Source organism: Amblyomma americanum, chromosome 8 (assembly GCF_052857255.1).
Source record: "Amblyomma americanum isolate KBUSLIRL-KWMA chromosome 8, ASM5285725v1, whole genome shotgun sequence".
NCBI lineage: Eukaryota > Metazoa > Arthropoda > Arachnida > Ixodida > Ixodidae > Amblyomma > Amblyomma americanum.
Window position 1 is genome coordinate 53,102,757 of NC_135504.1, and position 15,835 is coordinate 53,118,591.

Genomic DNA, 15,835 nt, shown 5'->3' on the forward strand with positions numbered 1-15,835 from the left:
AGACCTCGGTCACTCTTGCATCCGTCAATTCAACCACGTGCGTTTCCTGGGCGTCATTATTGACTCCCGTCTACAGTGGCGAAAAGCTGTAGACGCGATTGTTTCATCTATATCTTCTCGTCTCAATGTGATCCGTAGAATTGCACGTGAGCAATGGGGAAACCATCCTTCTTCAATGGTCAAACATCATGAAGCGCTGGTGGTCAGCCGGATAATGTATCAATTACCTTTAATTTCCCCCTCGGCATCACAACTTGAACGTCTCGAAATTGTCCGCAGAAAGGGCCTAAGAAGAGCCATTGGAGTTCCCCAGGCGGCTGCGAATAAGGCAGTACTTCATGGGTTCCTATCGAAACCTCTTAGCCTTATCGCTTCTCAGAGACTATTAATGCATCTTGACCGCTTAGGAGAGACGGTAGCTGGGCGATCCCTTCTCCAGCGGCTCTGCAAGAGATATGAGTCGAAGGCTTACTTGGCACTCAGTACTCTTAGTTCCTTAGGCATTAATGTCCGAAGGCAAAGGAAACGGTTGGAACCCCCTTTGTCTTTTCCGACCCTCGACTGTAAGGTCACAATTCCCCATGTGAGCGCAAAGCGCAGCTCTCCTTTGGCAGCAACGCGTTCGCTTGTACTGGAACACTTGGAAACAGAGTATGCCTGCCATCTTCAAATTTTTTCACGGATGGTTCTGCGGACAAGGTCAAACAAGCTAGCGCAGCGGCTTTTTACATTCCTTCTTTGGACTGTAAGTGGTCCGTACGCTGTACTGCTGTTGTATCCTCCACAACGGCTGAAAGTGCTGCTATTGAGGCGGCTTTACGGAAGTTAGGGTCTTGTCCGGCTCAACCTGTTGTCATCCTAACTGAGTAAAAATCTGCCCTTCAGAGCTTAGAGCGCGGATTACCTACTGACGCCTTGTCTCTAAGCTCTCTGCGTTTGGTGCAGAATCTGCACAGCAGAGGCTTTACTCTACATTTCCAGTGGGTGCCCTCTCACATAGGAGTCAACGGTAATGAGGTGGCAGAGAGTCTCGCCCATAAAGCTGTCTCAAGGATTCCATCAAAAAAGTACCTCAAGATGGGAAAAGTCTCTGCAGGAAAACTGTGCTCGATCGCTTCAGTACCCTGTGGGGTGCGTCCCACAAGCCATGTGTGACCAAGGGACTGACTGAAAAGATCTCAGGCGACCCTTCTACATCGAATTCGCACGGCCTCTGCTCGCACTCCTGCATGGATGCATAAGACCGGCATAGCATCGTCTCCGCTCTGCTCTTTATGTGGTGTGTGCGGGGCTATCGAACATTATATTTTCTACTGCCCAGAGTACAACGCGGAAAGGCATGTGATGTTCGCTTCCTTCAAGACGACAGGAACCCGTCAGAGTACAGTTCAGGACATAGTCTACCCGAGTGGAAACCAGACATGCAAAAGGGAGGCTGCACGCCTTCTTTTAACATTTCTGCAGAACACGGATCTTGTTTTTAAATGGTGACAGCAGGAACGGACTATGGCCTACTATGATTGAATGTGTGCGTAGATGGTGTCTTCCGGCTTACCACATACCTGGCTGGAGGAAAAAAACATGGGAGCTGCGACGCCTTGCAGAAGGCCTGGCGCCCGCAATTTGCACACGCGCCCTGGCAGCCCCGGCAGCCTGCCGCCTCCAGTGCCCCTGCGACAGGATGCGGAGAGGCTTATTCAAGGGCCATTCGACAGACCGTTGTTGACATGCCCACCTTCCCGCTGCCAAAAACTGTGCCTCCTCCCTCTTACAGCGGGTACACCACACCTGCCACGTGTGGCGCCAGAGGGGCACAATTTTGACAATGGGGCCCACGGCGTTGAGCAGGTTCGCAAGCTCCTGCCAGAGCTCGCGCCTGCGAGCCGCCGTGTAGACGCTGGAAAGGAGTGAGGCAGCGTGAGATAACGCTGGGTGCTGTTCTATAAATTCTACCATAAGTTCGTATTGTGCCTTCGACACGCGCATGCATGCCTTGGCAGACATGGCCATTTCAAATTATAACGTCTATCATGGCAATTCTGCCAGCAATATTTTGGTATCAGTCAGGGAATGAAATGGGGAACAATGGGGAATCTACAGCTTGGCTTCACGCGGACGTGCGCTATATATAACTTGGGTTCACACAGCAGAGCATACACATGCGCTCTATTGCAACAACTTATACAAGGTTACTAGCCACCGCAACCTTGCTCCGCATTGGCCGATTCCGCGGTCGGCATCTCTCGGTGTCGTCATTTTGTTGTCACGATCTCGGAGTTGAGACAGTTTTCGAGAGCTATCAGTAATACCGGCCCTGTTGTCTCTACGATGTAGCACATTTGCTACAATCAACTGCACGAGCCGTCCACATGCGCGCTGAAATGGAAACATTGAAAAATGCATGAGGGAAGTTCGCAGTGTCAACAGACCTCGAACTTACATATGTTGACTGCTCATCTGTAGCGCAAGCTACTACACGGTTGCTGTGAATGGGCAGGTCACATACACGCTGCTACCCTGAGGGAACAAGTGGACATGCTGTAAGAGTGGTCAACACTTATGCTGCTGCTGCTACATACCTGTTGACTGTACCATGTGGCACATTTGCTACAATTAGCTGCGCGAGCCTCCACAAGAAAAAGTGAAATACATTTGGAGAGTTGGCAATTTTAATAACACACTACAAACACTTGCATGTGGACTGCTGCTGCGTACTGCAACCTGCTATACCAGAATAGGCTGTTCCCATCTATGCACCATCCGTGACAAAACAAGCTCACAGAGTGTAAGAGTAGACAACACTAGGTCATTTCACGCTAGGTCATTGACCACAAAGTAATGAAAACCGGTCGATGCCAATGGCTCGAGGGCTTCCTTTGAGGCGCATTCGTCGCTGCGTTCTTGAGTTGGGTCCTACTGTTGGTAAGGTATTTTTGGCCACGTTGGCATTTGATCACAAAGACGTAGCGCAGCGCAGGAATGGGGACTGACGAGTTGAGGCGACAGAGTCCAGAGAAGTAGCGCAATCAGTGTTCAGCTGCGTTCTGTCTCTAGCATTCTAAGGGGTGCAGCAGTTGATCCACTTACTTGGCCGTATGAATGGGGCTCCTGTCATGCTGGAACAAGAACAGCCCATCAGGAAATGGCCCGTCCAGGAAAAAAGGGACCAGTACTTGTTGAACGGCATCGACGTAGGCATCGACGTAGGCATCGCCTGTGGATGTACCTTCAGTTCTGTGAAGCGGTTCAAGCCCGCAACTTGTAATCGCACCCCACACACTCACCGGACAGCGGCCGCTGGCTGCAATGTCGTGTATGTATTCTTGGTCATACCTGCAGGTATGATGCATGCATCAAACTGATATATTGTATGAACAAGTAAGTGCGATTTACCACTAGTTTTTCTCGTGCAAAACATTTGACAATACAGGCAGGCTGCGTGATATTAAGCTGAACCCGAAGCTTCCTTTGACTCCCGTTGACTTAGTAGAGGCATCTGGCAAGCACTGGGCACAGACGGTCTTAGCGCGAGCTCCTCCCGAATTTCTTCAATGGTCAGGGTAGGCTCTAGATTTGCCACAATCCAGAGGCCTTTATCCCAACTGGTGGCAGCCGGCCTTCCTCCTCTTTGGGCATCCCCGACGCGCTGCTCGTCTCTATAAGCTCATACAGTGCGATCTACGGAGTACCTTGAGCATCCAACTATGCGGACGATTTCCCGGCGGCTTCGGCCACCTAGAGATAGCGCGATTATGCGCAGTCTTGTGTCTATGTCAATGCGTGGCACGGCGCCTGGCTCTCGCGACGACCAGAATTCAACTGGGCAGTCGGCGAAGAGTGCTTTTCTGCGAGCGCATGATTTTGTGGCTCCAATTTCATGGACGATTTTTTTTATAGCAACGTCATCTTCTCCGTCTGAAATCTCCGGCACAAACGAATGACTGGTGTGAAGCGACGCTCAGATTTCGTTTCATTCGTTGCTCCTTGAAGGAAATGTATGCCGTCGTCGTGCGGCCAATGAGTAGCTCTTCGACATTAGCGTTTATGTATTTAGCTAGGTGGCCGAGATCTGCAGTGACGTAGCCTGGAACAGCCCGGACAGACGGGTGAAAGTAAGAAATATTGTAAAGATAAGCTCCAGAGAAGGCTACCTTTGCGGAAGGAAAAGAAGTCCGCTGCCTCCACCGATGTCTGCATTTAAGTCCTGTACTATCGAGAGCAAAAATATGTCCATGCTCTGCTGAGGAAAGCACACTTGTTGTCCTGAAGGAGCATGCTTCTTCAGAGTAAATCCGCAGGTACGAGGAACAACTGGTGCATTGATGATTATTGATGACCTGCTTGAACAATGCTTTAATTCGATGCGTCACCTTCCTACTACATGAGGCATGCAAAGCTGCTGTGAAGTGGTGAATTGGGGTTTGGGCAACTTGGCTGAAGTAATTCGGCAAAAAGGCATAAAGTTGACGGAGCCCATATGAAGCGCGTGCCCTCCGCTCGGCTCCTCAGCGTTCATCTCGATTGCAGCAACAACATCAGAGATGGAATCGGCCTTGCACCGCTATGCATTTACTATGCATTTACCGAGCTTTTATTGGATGTTCCATTGCAATACACATCAGTTCCTTGTTTTAGCCCAGCACTGATGTACAGCCCCAGCCACACAAGCCCCAGCACTCTTGTCATACCTTATCTATAGGAAATCAGGAAGTACTTTATGTGCATGTCAGCACATGCTGGTGCACTCGCATGTGAAACCAAGAAACCATCATATCTTCTCTGCGAAGTGCCTAAGAAAATTTCAAATGCTGTTGCATGCTCCGTAATATTTTTGCAACACCTGTACATGTCACACACACCTGCTCTGGTTTGCCTTCTGCGTGCCTAATCCACTTATGCATATCAACAGAAAGTATAGGCACACTAGCCGCCACATGCAAAACAAGGGTTTGCACACCTTGATGGCTTCGTGTACTGCAGCCAGGTAGCGCAGCGCTTTCCACCTAGCTCGGACAGGCTGGTTTGAAAGGCCAGCACAAACTTCCAGATCTTCTTCTGGTGAACCTGAAACTGCAGCCACGAGTCAAAACACCCAGAAAGGCACACAGTTCCAAACGACCCAGCTGTGCTGCTGGACCAGTCACGCTATCATTACCACCACCTGAGTCGCAAAATTCCTCTGCGAGTGATACACAATCACCCATCTTTGCCAGCTATGGCATTCGCATACAGCACACGTCTTACTTTTACCACTCCACACCTCATATTTTTCTGTTCATGCCTTTGGCCTTACAAACACGATGAACCCACTCAACAGTCAATCCAACAATTCAGCACGCCCCCTAGCCTCGACTGGCTAGCTGGTGCCATGTACTGAAATGCAAAATCATGCTCCAAATTATAATGTGAGAAACGAGAATGAGGCATGAAAGCACAATGTAAACATCAATCACATGGACTCGCAAACCCTCAAACCCTACAGCATTTGGACTGCATAAAAAAATGTGCAGACGGAATTTGAAATTTGTATAGCATGTAAGTGTGAGAAATAAGGCTACACATTTCCTACACAGGCTCTGTGTGCAGTAGCCATCAACCAATGTAAGCATTTATAAACAACTGCCGCTTAAGCTTCCCTAAATGACTTTTATTCAGCCCTTGTGAAGTTGTGGTTTTTTTGGGAAGGGAGGCAGGGCAGGCATATGCAGTAGATTCTTACTGATAAATTCTTGAGTCGTATTATTTCGCCATTAATACGATGAAAGCCATGACCAATAAAACTGGTCCGTAGAGTTACACTTGTATTCTTGTTAACACATTCCCACATTCTGATTTCCCAGTAAAGGCATTCTTAATTTTACCAAGTTCTGATCACAATTCGTTTAGTGGCCAGTAGAAGGCAAGCTGACCTACGAGTCGGCTGATGCTAGGGGCATGCGACAAGAACGGCAAAAGCGCAACAGTACTTAGCTGCTAGGCCTCTTCACGGTGCATAGAAGTGATGTGACAAAGCATTAAAAAATGACAGCGACGTCGAAGAGAACTCATTTCATTTTTGTTATTACTCGAATGGATCACTTGCAACGTTCATTATGTCACGATAATGTTCTATTTTCTATTCCTAATGAACAAAAAAATGTTTAGTCTTGTAAATGTACGCAGGCCCTTACTCCTTGAGCTACTGGGAACTCGTCGCATCAGTGAAACAGAACGGGCTTTTCCCGTGCACCCAAACAAGTCTGTATTTTATGTCGGCCAGATGGGTAGAAGTGTTCATATGCATCGACAAGCACGCACACAAAAAAATAGAAAATACAGTCAAATCTCGCTTCAACGAAATTCACGGGACCCGTGGAAAATTTTGTTGAAGCAGAAGCTTCGTTATGGTGAAATCGGGCCACAATATTGACAGATTGGACCGGATAGTTCATAAACGTTTATTTTACAAAAACAAAAGAGTTTTGTTATCTTGGCGTTGCGAAATCGTCGTCGTGGCGATTTTCTTGGCACTCCGAAAATCTCGCAGTCGCGTAATAATTGCACCCGCTACATCTGCTATCAAAAAGCACTTTTGTAGGCATTATCGAAAAAAAGTAACTAAATAAGTTGCTCATTGCGCTAAAGAAAGGAACGTGTTACCCCTCTACGTTAGCTACAAAATATGGTAACGCGTTACCATTGTCTTTACGGAAAAAAGTACCGCATGTTACTTTGCCGTTCCTGGCCATAAATTTTAATCATTGTGGCTTCGCTGCAAGGACTCACGATAATTTTATAAAGCTCATATTTCACATAAAACTTCTGGCCGAAACATTGATTTTACCCGAAATTGTCACTTGAAGACTTAAAGAGAATACTTTGCACACATGTTCAGAAGCTTAGCAAAGTTATAATGGCCTATAGTTTTCTATAGCTATAGAGTCATATGATATATATAACTGTTACGAAGAACAGCACCATGCAGTAGACATTTAGAAATCTTTTTATTTGCGAAACCCAAATGGACGTTTCAAATTTGGGCAAAAATAAAATAACACACAAAATGAATGTTTTGAAACAGTATTGACGTAATGAACCGCGTGACAGCATATATACATCCAGCTCAAGAAAAGTGCGAGCCAGAGTTGAACATGAGAACGATAAAAAAATCAACCACAATCATCACTATCTGTGGACTAGTTGACCGCAGTGTGGAATCGTCAGAACTGACAAACCTGCGCTCTACGGCCCATGAAAGTAGAGGAAGAAAGTAGATAAAAGGCTGCGTGCCGAACACACCAAAAACACATCATAAACTAACACACTGGCAACAAAACAATAACTAGACAAAGCCATCTCGTTCGGAGGCAAGATTTGCAAAGACTGGATTTGTCATGAATAAACAAGATTTTATCTACCGTGAGTGGTTGCAAATTGGCTCCTCGAGATCGGAGGACCAGACCAGCCACCGAAACACTCGCTCAATCGGTGTGCTCGTGGCTGGAATGCATAGAATTTTTTTTTTGCAAAACTTTTTACACGTCGTTCACTTGCGCGCAAGGTTTACTTAAAAGTGCGTGGCACTCTGCAATGATTTCTTTGGTACACTGCTGTCGCGCACTAGAATGGCGTCGTGCTAAGGACGTCAAAGCGTCGTTAGGGCGCGTGTGGCATTCAGTCGGCTTTGCGACGTCGCATTCCTTGATACAGCGATGCACCTGGTTCGCTAGAAACTCAAGTTGCGATGTACCCCTTTCTGTCACGTTCAAATCTCTTCAGCATCTGTCTTTTGATTTCCTGAACTAAGCTACTTCCGGACATCTTGCAATGACACGAGAAGCGCGCTTCGAATAACGATGAGCACATTAAACGTGCTCGATTTTTGCTGGGAGAGCAGCTCCACCGCGCGTTTAAACTGGCTCAGAAATGGCTCAATCTCTTCAATAAGACACCAGACTTCAACACCAGGGAACGGGCGCCCTATCCGAGCCAACAACTTCCTGAGCGCAGCCTTATTCGCAACGAGATTCACTAGCATAGCTAATGTGCTATGCCATGTGGTTGGTGTGTGCAGTTTAACTGTGACTGCCCCTCCCCGTACTGCTGGAGCGCCGTTGCATGCGTGGTCGCTGTTCTGACAGCCTTCATCAACTACAGGCTCATTTTCGTCATGTTCAAGCGCTTCGTCTGTGCTGACCAACGATTGCACTGCCGCATTCAGTTCGGAGTCCGCGATCTCCTCCAGGTCGGAGGCCCGGTAGTGCACAGTTTTCACAATGTCACGGCAGTTGAATAGCAAACTTGACTTTTTGGGACACTTCCAAATCCGTCCTTGATGACGAAGCTGTGTAAGTCGTGGCCAACACGCAGGTGATGCTCCGTGTGCGCGAGACTCGCTGCGCGCCTGATGTTCGATCCGGCGTCAGTGTCTGCACACACTTCCTTTCCCACCATGTCGAATTCTTCGAGGCAACTTTGAAACTCGTTCATGATGGCAGCGCCTGTATGTCTATCGGTCATGTGCCTCGTGCTCAGAGTCAAAGACACGAGCCCGAAGTTCTCTGAAATAAAAACAGCAACCATTACAGTCTGAAGAAGCGTGGTACGGCGCTTTCCTCGCCAACGAAATTCTTCTTGGTTTTTTTATAGTAAAAAAAAATAAAAAGACGTGCCAGCCGCGTCATCTGTTCTCGAACTCTGAAGCACCTGAGGTGCGGCGAGCTTAAATAAAGGGTCAGGTAGGGGACAGGAAATAAAAAAGGGGAGCGATAGGGAGAGGACAGGGGTATAGGTATAGTTATAAACAGTGTACAAAGAACGCGACGCCCGCCCGTGATTGTCCGAGCACCGAGATAGCTTACCACTTCAGGCGGACGTCCCCTGACTGCATAGCGCCCGCATGTCCGAGATTTCATGGCGCGCGGGCGCAAACACACACACTGTTACGACCGCTCGCGCGGGCTCGGCAATACACGATATTCACAAGTCGCGCGAGCGGCGCACACAGAGTTCGGTTGCAGGTGGTGGGCGCCGAAGCACGCACGTGATGCCGTCAATGGGCGCGTGGGGACGAGCGCGCACACACGCAGCCACGCACCGCACTCCGGCACAAAACATTTACAAGCGGCGTGTCCTATCGAGAAAAATAAGCAACGCGCGGTACACTGTTATATAACGGCTGCCCGATCCACCGTTGCACTGTAGGACAGTGGTACTGTACGACAGCCAGAATGGGGGCGCCCGTCTGTATGCAATCGTCCGAGGTGGCACGCGCAGAGCGTTCTGTCACTGCGTGCAATTAGCTGGAGAGGAACACAGAACTGAACACATATCAGTGTTCGCTGCACTCGCCCACTATTAATGCAGTCATTTAATCCTTTCGTGATATAATAAATATATCTTTAGACATAGAAGCAGAAACAAAGCTTTCTTTCTTTTTTGTGAAAGCTCACATCTATCGGTTTAAGGTAAATGAAAACTTCAGAAAAGTACTTTGGAAGCACGCTCCGAAATTTAATACATGGGTTGAGGCACGCGGTTATTGGTATCACGAGTCTGAACACACCATGCTAAACATACCATCAATATGGTGACAAGTGAACGTGATGTAGGCTCACCACCTGTAACTGTCGGTCCACAGTTCGTACGTGACGACACAGAACCTTTATCCGTCAGTCACCATTTTCTTCACCTGTCCGTGCATGGCACGGTACACATCATGCAGCGCTGCCCTCGACAACGTCGTTCGGTCAGGGAGTTCTTGGAGCTTTCTGGTCACTTCATATTTTATGAACAAGTCCTACAGAAGAAAGTCACTCTTCGTTCATTCACACTTACAGTAATAATATAAAAGAAAAGCATATAATCTGCGTTTTCGCTGTCACCCATCTGTAATCCTTCGCCCTTCACTATGTTAAACGGCAACAGGTCTGGTGATCAAGGGGACCAGGCCTCTGGTGAGCAAGCTCTTTCTTGACCACGTTTTCGTCTTGCGAATATGATCATCCATATAAACCGCTCTTTATTAAAGACAATATAATGCGAATCCATGATCTGTACGCATACCGCTTAGTTTCTAAATACAATACTGAGCTCAAAAACAATATCTCGTTCATGGCACAACTGGCTTCACTGCAGAAAAGTAATATCACATGTGCTACCAGAAACATCGATATTTGAAACATACTCATTCAGAACTGGTTACGGACAACATATGCTTAGAAACACTCTTCCGTGTTTCTTAAACTTGTGCCGAAATTTAATTTTAATCTTCGATGTATTCGGCCAAAAGAGTTTCGTCATTTTCTTTGTTATGGTTTGTGCAATTGCGTGACAATTGTCCTTTTTATGCATTATATTTCTTTTTGTCTGTGTTGAAACGGTTGTCCTGTATGGCTTTTTTTTCGAAAATTTACGTATCTGTATCGGGGGAGTTATATTATTCTGAGCACTCTTTTCAGCTCAACGTATAATTTTCGTAGGTTCGTGAGGGATGTTTGCCCCCACACCAAATGACAGTAATTTAGATGGGAACAGAACAATGAATTATGAAGTGCATTTTCATTTTTTGGGCAAGGATGTGCTTATGAGTGTAAATCAATCCAATGACTCGCGACAATTTTGATGCTACGTAATTCGTATGATCGTCCCATGTCATTTCCTCGTTAAAAATTACTCCTTGTACTTTAATTTAATTCACTATCTATTTTAATATCAGTAATAACAGTAAGCATGACTAAACTGTTATTTCAGATCTTACTTTTCATTGCACCTGTGTTCCGCTATGTAATTGCTATCTGCCATATATTTATCCTACTTCAAATATGCAATTAATTACAGGAGGTCCCCCTGACAGTTTCCACTTTGGGACCTCCTTCTGTAATAATCTATTTATGTACACCTTACCTATGCATCTTTTTCAATAAGAGTCATATCATCGTTATCACCAACATACTTGTTTTTTGAACGGTAAATGGTGGCCTTTGTTTTGGAAGTGTTAATTTTTAGAGCGTTATATTTTGTCCACTTTTCAAGCTGAAAAAAGGCAGACGCCGACCAAAGGTTTTTGTCAAAACACGTTTCGGCTTCCGTACGGAAGCCTTGTTACTTACTACCCGGCCAGACGAGATTTCGTCAGACCTTAGATTTCATTCAGTTACTTACTACCCGACCAGACGAGATTTCGTCAGACCTTAGATTTCACTTTTCAAGCTGCCTAAATAAGTTCTGTATAAGTTCCACATACTGTTGTCGACTCCCGAGGTAGCTGCTCAAAAGCATCAATGACGTTCCTCGAGAGCCATATACTTTAAGCTTTCTTTTAAAAGTAACGTGTGGTTCAAATGATCAAAAAGCATTGGAAAAATCTACGTATATTCCTAAAGCTTAATTCCTGTCATCAAGAGATTTTAGAATGCATTCTTTTTTTCTAATAGAGCTAGTTCGGTCGAACGGTTTTTTCGAAGTGTGAAGGTGTCAGTATGTCATGTTTATTACACAAAGTATTCATCCGGGTAAGTATTACTTTCTCGAGCCCTTTCGAGAAAACAGGCAGTATTGAAAAAGGCTTATATTTTGACAGCACGCCTTCGCGGCAATAAAAGCTTCTGGACAGCAAACTTAATTGCAAAACTGAAAACACTGCTTGTTTATCTCGGTGCTGTTGAGTTTAAAATACAGTTTCTTATCAAAATAAAACATTACTCGTTTTTATTCACTGCGTCTTTACAGCAAAACAGTCTACGGTCGCTTGCCGTGTGAATATTGGTGTGTGGGCGGAGCCCTGCGACTAGCCACTGCAACCTTGCTCCGCATTGGCCGATTCCGCGTTCGGCATCTCTCGGTGTCGTCATTTTGACGTCACGATCTCAAAATTGGGACAGTTTTTGAGAGCGATCCGTAATCGCGCCCCTGCTGGCAAGTGATGATGTAGGTTGGATGAAAGAATTTTTTCTTATCAGGGAGGGGTGGGCGGGGGGGGGGGGGTGATTCGAGCCTCCCACTCTGCTTGTGTTGTGACTGTTATAGGAGGGGGGGGATGGCCGGAGGTCGAGCCCCAGCTGTGATTCTACCAGAAGCACTGCTAGGCTAGCCTCACTAGCTAAAGTTCTAGCGTTAAACGTTACCAGGTTCAGATTCCAATGGCGGCCTGTCCGGTGAACAGTGCATCACCACGGAACCGAGCACCCGCGCCTAGCCGTGCGTGACCGCCGTGTCCGGGGAAAAGGGGATCCTGGTGGTTGAGCGGATGCCGAGCGTTTGGACCTTTAATGCCCCTCGGCGGAGGCAACACACCACTTCGGCCCCAGCTTCCTGTAGACGGCACCTCCGGCCTGGCCCCACCGGGGGAAATCGGCAGTCGCCTTTTCCTGTCCTCCCCTCGATCTTTCACTTTCTTATCTTCTTTATCACAGCTCTCCTGTCTTCTCTCTTAATTACTTTTTTCTTCTTCCTGGCGGCGAGAGTTAACATTGTGTGACGAACTGCCCTGAGTTATGTCATATTGGGTTATAGTTGGGGTACACAGCTGGCGTGGGCAAGACTTGCTTGCAAGTTGCTGTCCCGTCCCCAAGTTGCGCTCCATGGTGGGTAGCTGGCATCATGACCGAACATTAAACACACTTTGTGGCTCCCCCTTCATCACAAAATGATGGCGCTCTAAAAAGAGTGCGGTCCGAAGACAACTGCTCAGTGTTTCCAAAAAACAAAACATTTCTTTAGGTATCATGTTGTACATAGTGAAGATTCAGAGCAACCAGCCAGAAAAATCTCTCCATTCATTGTTTACAAATCTCTTACTGACGCCCTGGGCCTTGGCTACAAGGTGACGAAGTTAGCCAGTGGCGACCTCCTCCTCCAAATCGGAGAGAAAACGCAATACTCAAAACTCCCAACCTTAGTGTCCTTCGGAGACATCCGTGTAGCCGCAACTACGCACCGATCACTGAACACAGCCAAAAGAGTAATATCTGAGCATGACTTCCTGAATCTTTCTGAAGAAGAGATGTTGGAGGGTCTGAAAGACCAGAAGGTCACTGAAGTCCATCGTATCAAAATCCGAAGACAAGGAAATACCAAAAAAACACATAGGCCTCACCTTTGCCTCCAGCCAACTTCCCGAAACCATAGTAGGATATCTTAAAATAAATATAAGACCATACATCCCAAACCCCAGACGCTGCTTGAAATGTCAAGATTTTTCCATGGGTCACAGAGCTTTCGTGGCCGCCAAACATGTGCCAAGTGTTCGTCAATCATGGATCCATGTACTGCAATGCTTCACCACTGCGCGAACTGCGAAGGGGATCATCCCGCGTACTCGAGGTCGTACCCGACCTGAAAGAGAGAAGGAAATAATGACAGTAAAGACAAAGGAAAACGTAACTTATCAAGAAGAACGAAAAAGACCCCTCAGCCTTCCAGTTCACAGCAAAAACAAATTTCGCCGATGCGATGCGGAGGGGCGGAACACCACACCAGGCTTCGGCTACTGCCCAGGCAAAGCCTGAGGCAGGGCCACCTCCGCCCCCGGCAGACGCAGCGAAGGCTGCCCTGCCACCTCTGAACAAGGGCCCGCCGGCCCCTCAGTCGGCCGCCCGCTTCCCCCCGTCGGGAGAAGCCCACAAACCGCACACCCGCGGGTTCACCGCGGAAGTCCAGAGCCTCTAGTGAGGCGATATGGACACAACTCAGAACTCGCCTTTGCTGCAGCAGAGGCACAGCTCCCTGGAGCGAAAAAGAAAATGGACCCCAGTATTGGCGCCCCAAAAACCGGTATCCTACGTTTTAACTAGACTCATTAAACATGGCGTTCCTTATACAGTGGAACTGCCTAGGACTAATCAATAACTACGGTGACATAAAAGCTTTTAAACACAGTGTCCCCTGCAGCGTTTATGCTTACAGGAGACCAACTTAGATCCAAGACAAAAAAAAATATTTTAAAGAAGTACAATGTATTTCGGTGTGACCGAGAGCAAGCAAGCAAACTGTCTGGAGGTGTTGCTATTGTCATCCAGAATAGTGAAGCAACCCGCGAGATCAAACATAAAACTAAACACGAAGCTGTCGCAGACACCGTCCTTCATTTCAACACTCACAATATGTACCGTATATCTTGAACCACACCTAACAGTAATACTTCATGATTTAGAATACCTTTTAGAACAGCTACCAGAGCCATATCGGCTAGTTGGTGATGTTAATGCCCACTCCCGTTTTTGGGGAAGTGCACACACTGATGCAAGAGGTCATATTTAAGATTTTATTTTAAGTAATGATGCTTGCCTCCTAATCACCGACAAAGATACATACTGCTCTCTGAGCATGGGAAAAATGAGTTCTATCGATTTGTCTTTTAGTTCACCCTCTCTATTTTGTGATTTTAATCGGGATGTCGTCGATAACCCGTACGGCAGCGATCACCTCCCTGTAATAATAAGCCTAACATCCCGCCGCAAGTCACCCCAACGAAATCCCGACGGTGGAATTTACATTTAGCCGACTAGGCACTTTTTAGAGAAAGGGCCAGCTTAGATAAAATAGTTTCAGATGATTTCAGCATAGATGAACTTAATGAAGCTCTCACAAACTATTTTAACCGCTGCACGCCTAGCAATTCCTCGGTCATATGGAGTAGCAAAGCAGAATCGCAAAATTTGGTATACACAAGAATGCCGATATGCAAAAAAACGAAACGAAACAAAGCTTGGGAAATTTTCCGCAGGTACTCAAAGCAAGAGATTTTTATAATGTTCAAAAACTTCTGAGCGGAAGCTCGATATATTCGCCGTAATGCGAGCCGCCGTGTAGGCCCCGGAAAGGGGTGAGGCAGCGTGAGCGAGCGCCGGGTGCTGCTCCATAAGCTCTACCATGAGTTGGTACTGTGCCTTTGAGACACACGTGCTTGACTGGATTCGGCTAACGACCTTGCAAATAGCGAGAAATGTCTACAGGCATATTTATACCTAGCTTCTTTGGTATCAAGCTTTAGGTCTCCCTTTGATGCCTCACGGAAAGTAAAAATGTCTGTCTAGGTTTTGCTGGGGAAAATGGACATCAGTTTGTATGAAGTTCGATTTTAACCATCGCTGTGAAACACATATCATCAAGAAGCTCTTCATTTTGTTTTGCTCTTACTGCAAAAATGTGCCTACATGGCAGCGCATACTGTCTGTGAATGTGCATGAGCACACTGTCGTGCTTTTGGTAACTGTATAACATTTAGCATCTATATGGACCAAATGTCGGTCACTAATATCGCACACTCTCCAGGTTCTTTATTTAACATCTCATACTGTTTGCACACCTGTTCTGTTGCATATTCTGTGCATTGTGCTTACACCTGCATATGATTTTTTTTAGTTTTGCGAGCGTCAATGCCAACTTTAGTTTCTTTAAATTCAGCCAGACTGACTGAAAGGGCATAGTGCTTTATGTAATTTATCACACCTTTCACCGCCTCCACTAAATGCATTTCACGCCTTAGAAATTTCTTCAACCTTTGGTTATGGCTCTCCATTCTGTTGTTTGTATTATCTCCTCACCTGTTCAAATTACGCCGATAGGCGTGAACGCACATACTTTACAGCTATGCCAGTTTTTATAATAATATGCAAGAAGAGTTTTGTCATCTTTCAGTGCAATTTCAGATTGAGCATCTCTTCTTCATATATGTCAACATCTCGAGCAAAACTAATTTGGTAATTATGCTTTTCACACTACTCTTATCAAAGGTGTTTGAACTGTGCTGGGCAATTTTATAATGCAGATACTTCAAAACATGCCAAGAGCACTGCAAGATTTTGCACTGAGGCAAGATCTCAGTGATTATGTTCATTTCAGTGATATCTTTATC

General features: G+C 46.4%; 1 pseudogene; it reads right to left on the minus strand.

The window, feature by feature from the left end:
* Positions 1-15,130: 15,130 nt before the first annotated feature.
* LOC144101501 (uncharacterized) overlaps positions 15,131-15,835 on the minus strand; it is a 43,309-nt pseudogene continuing 42,604 nt past the window's right edge.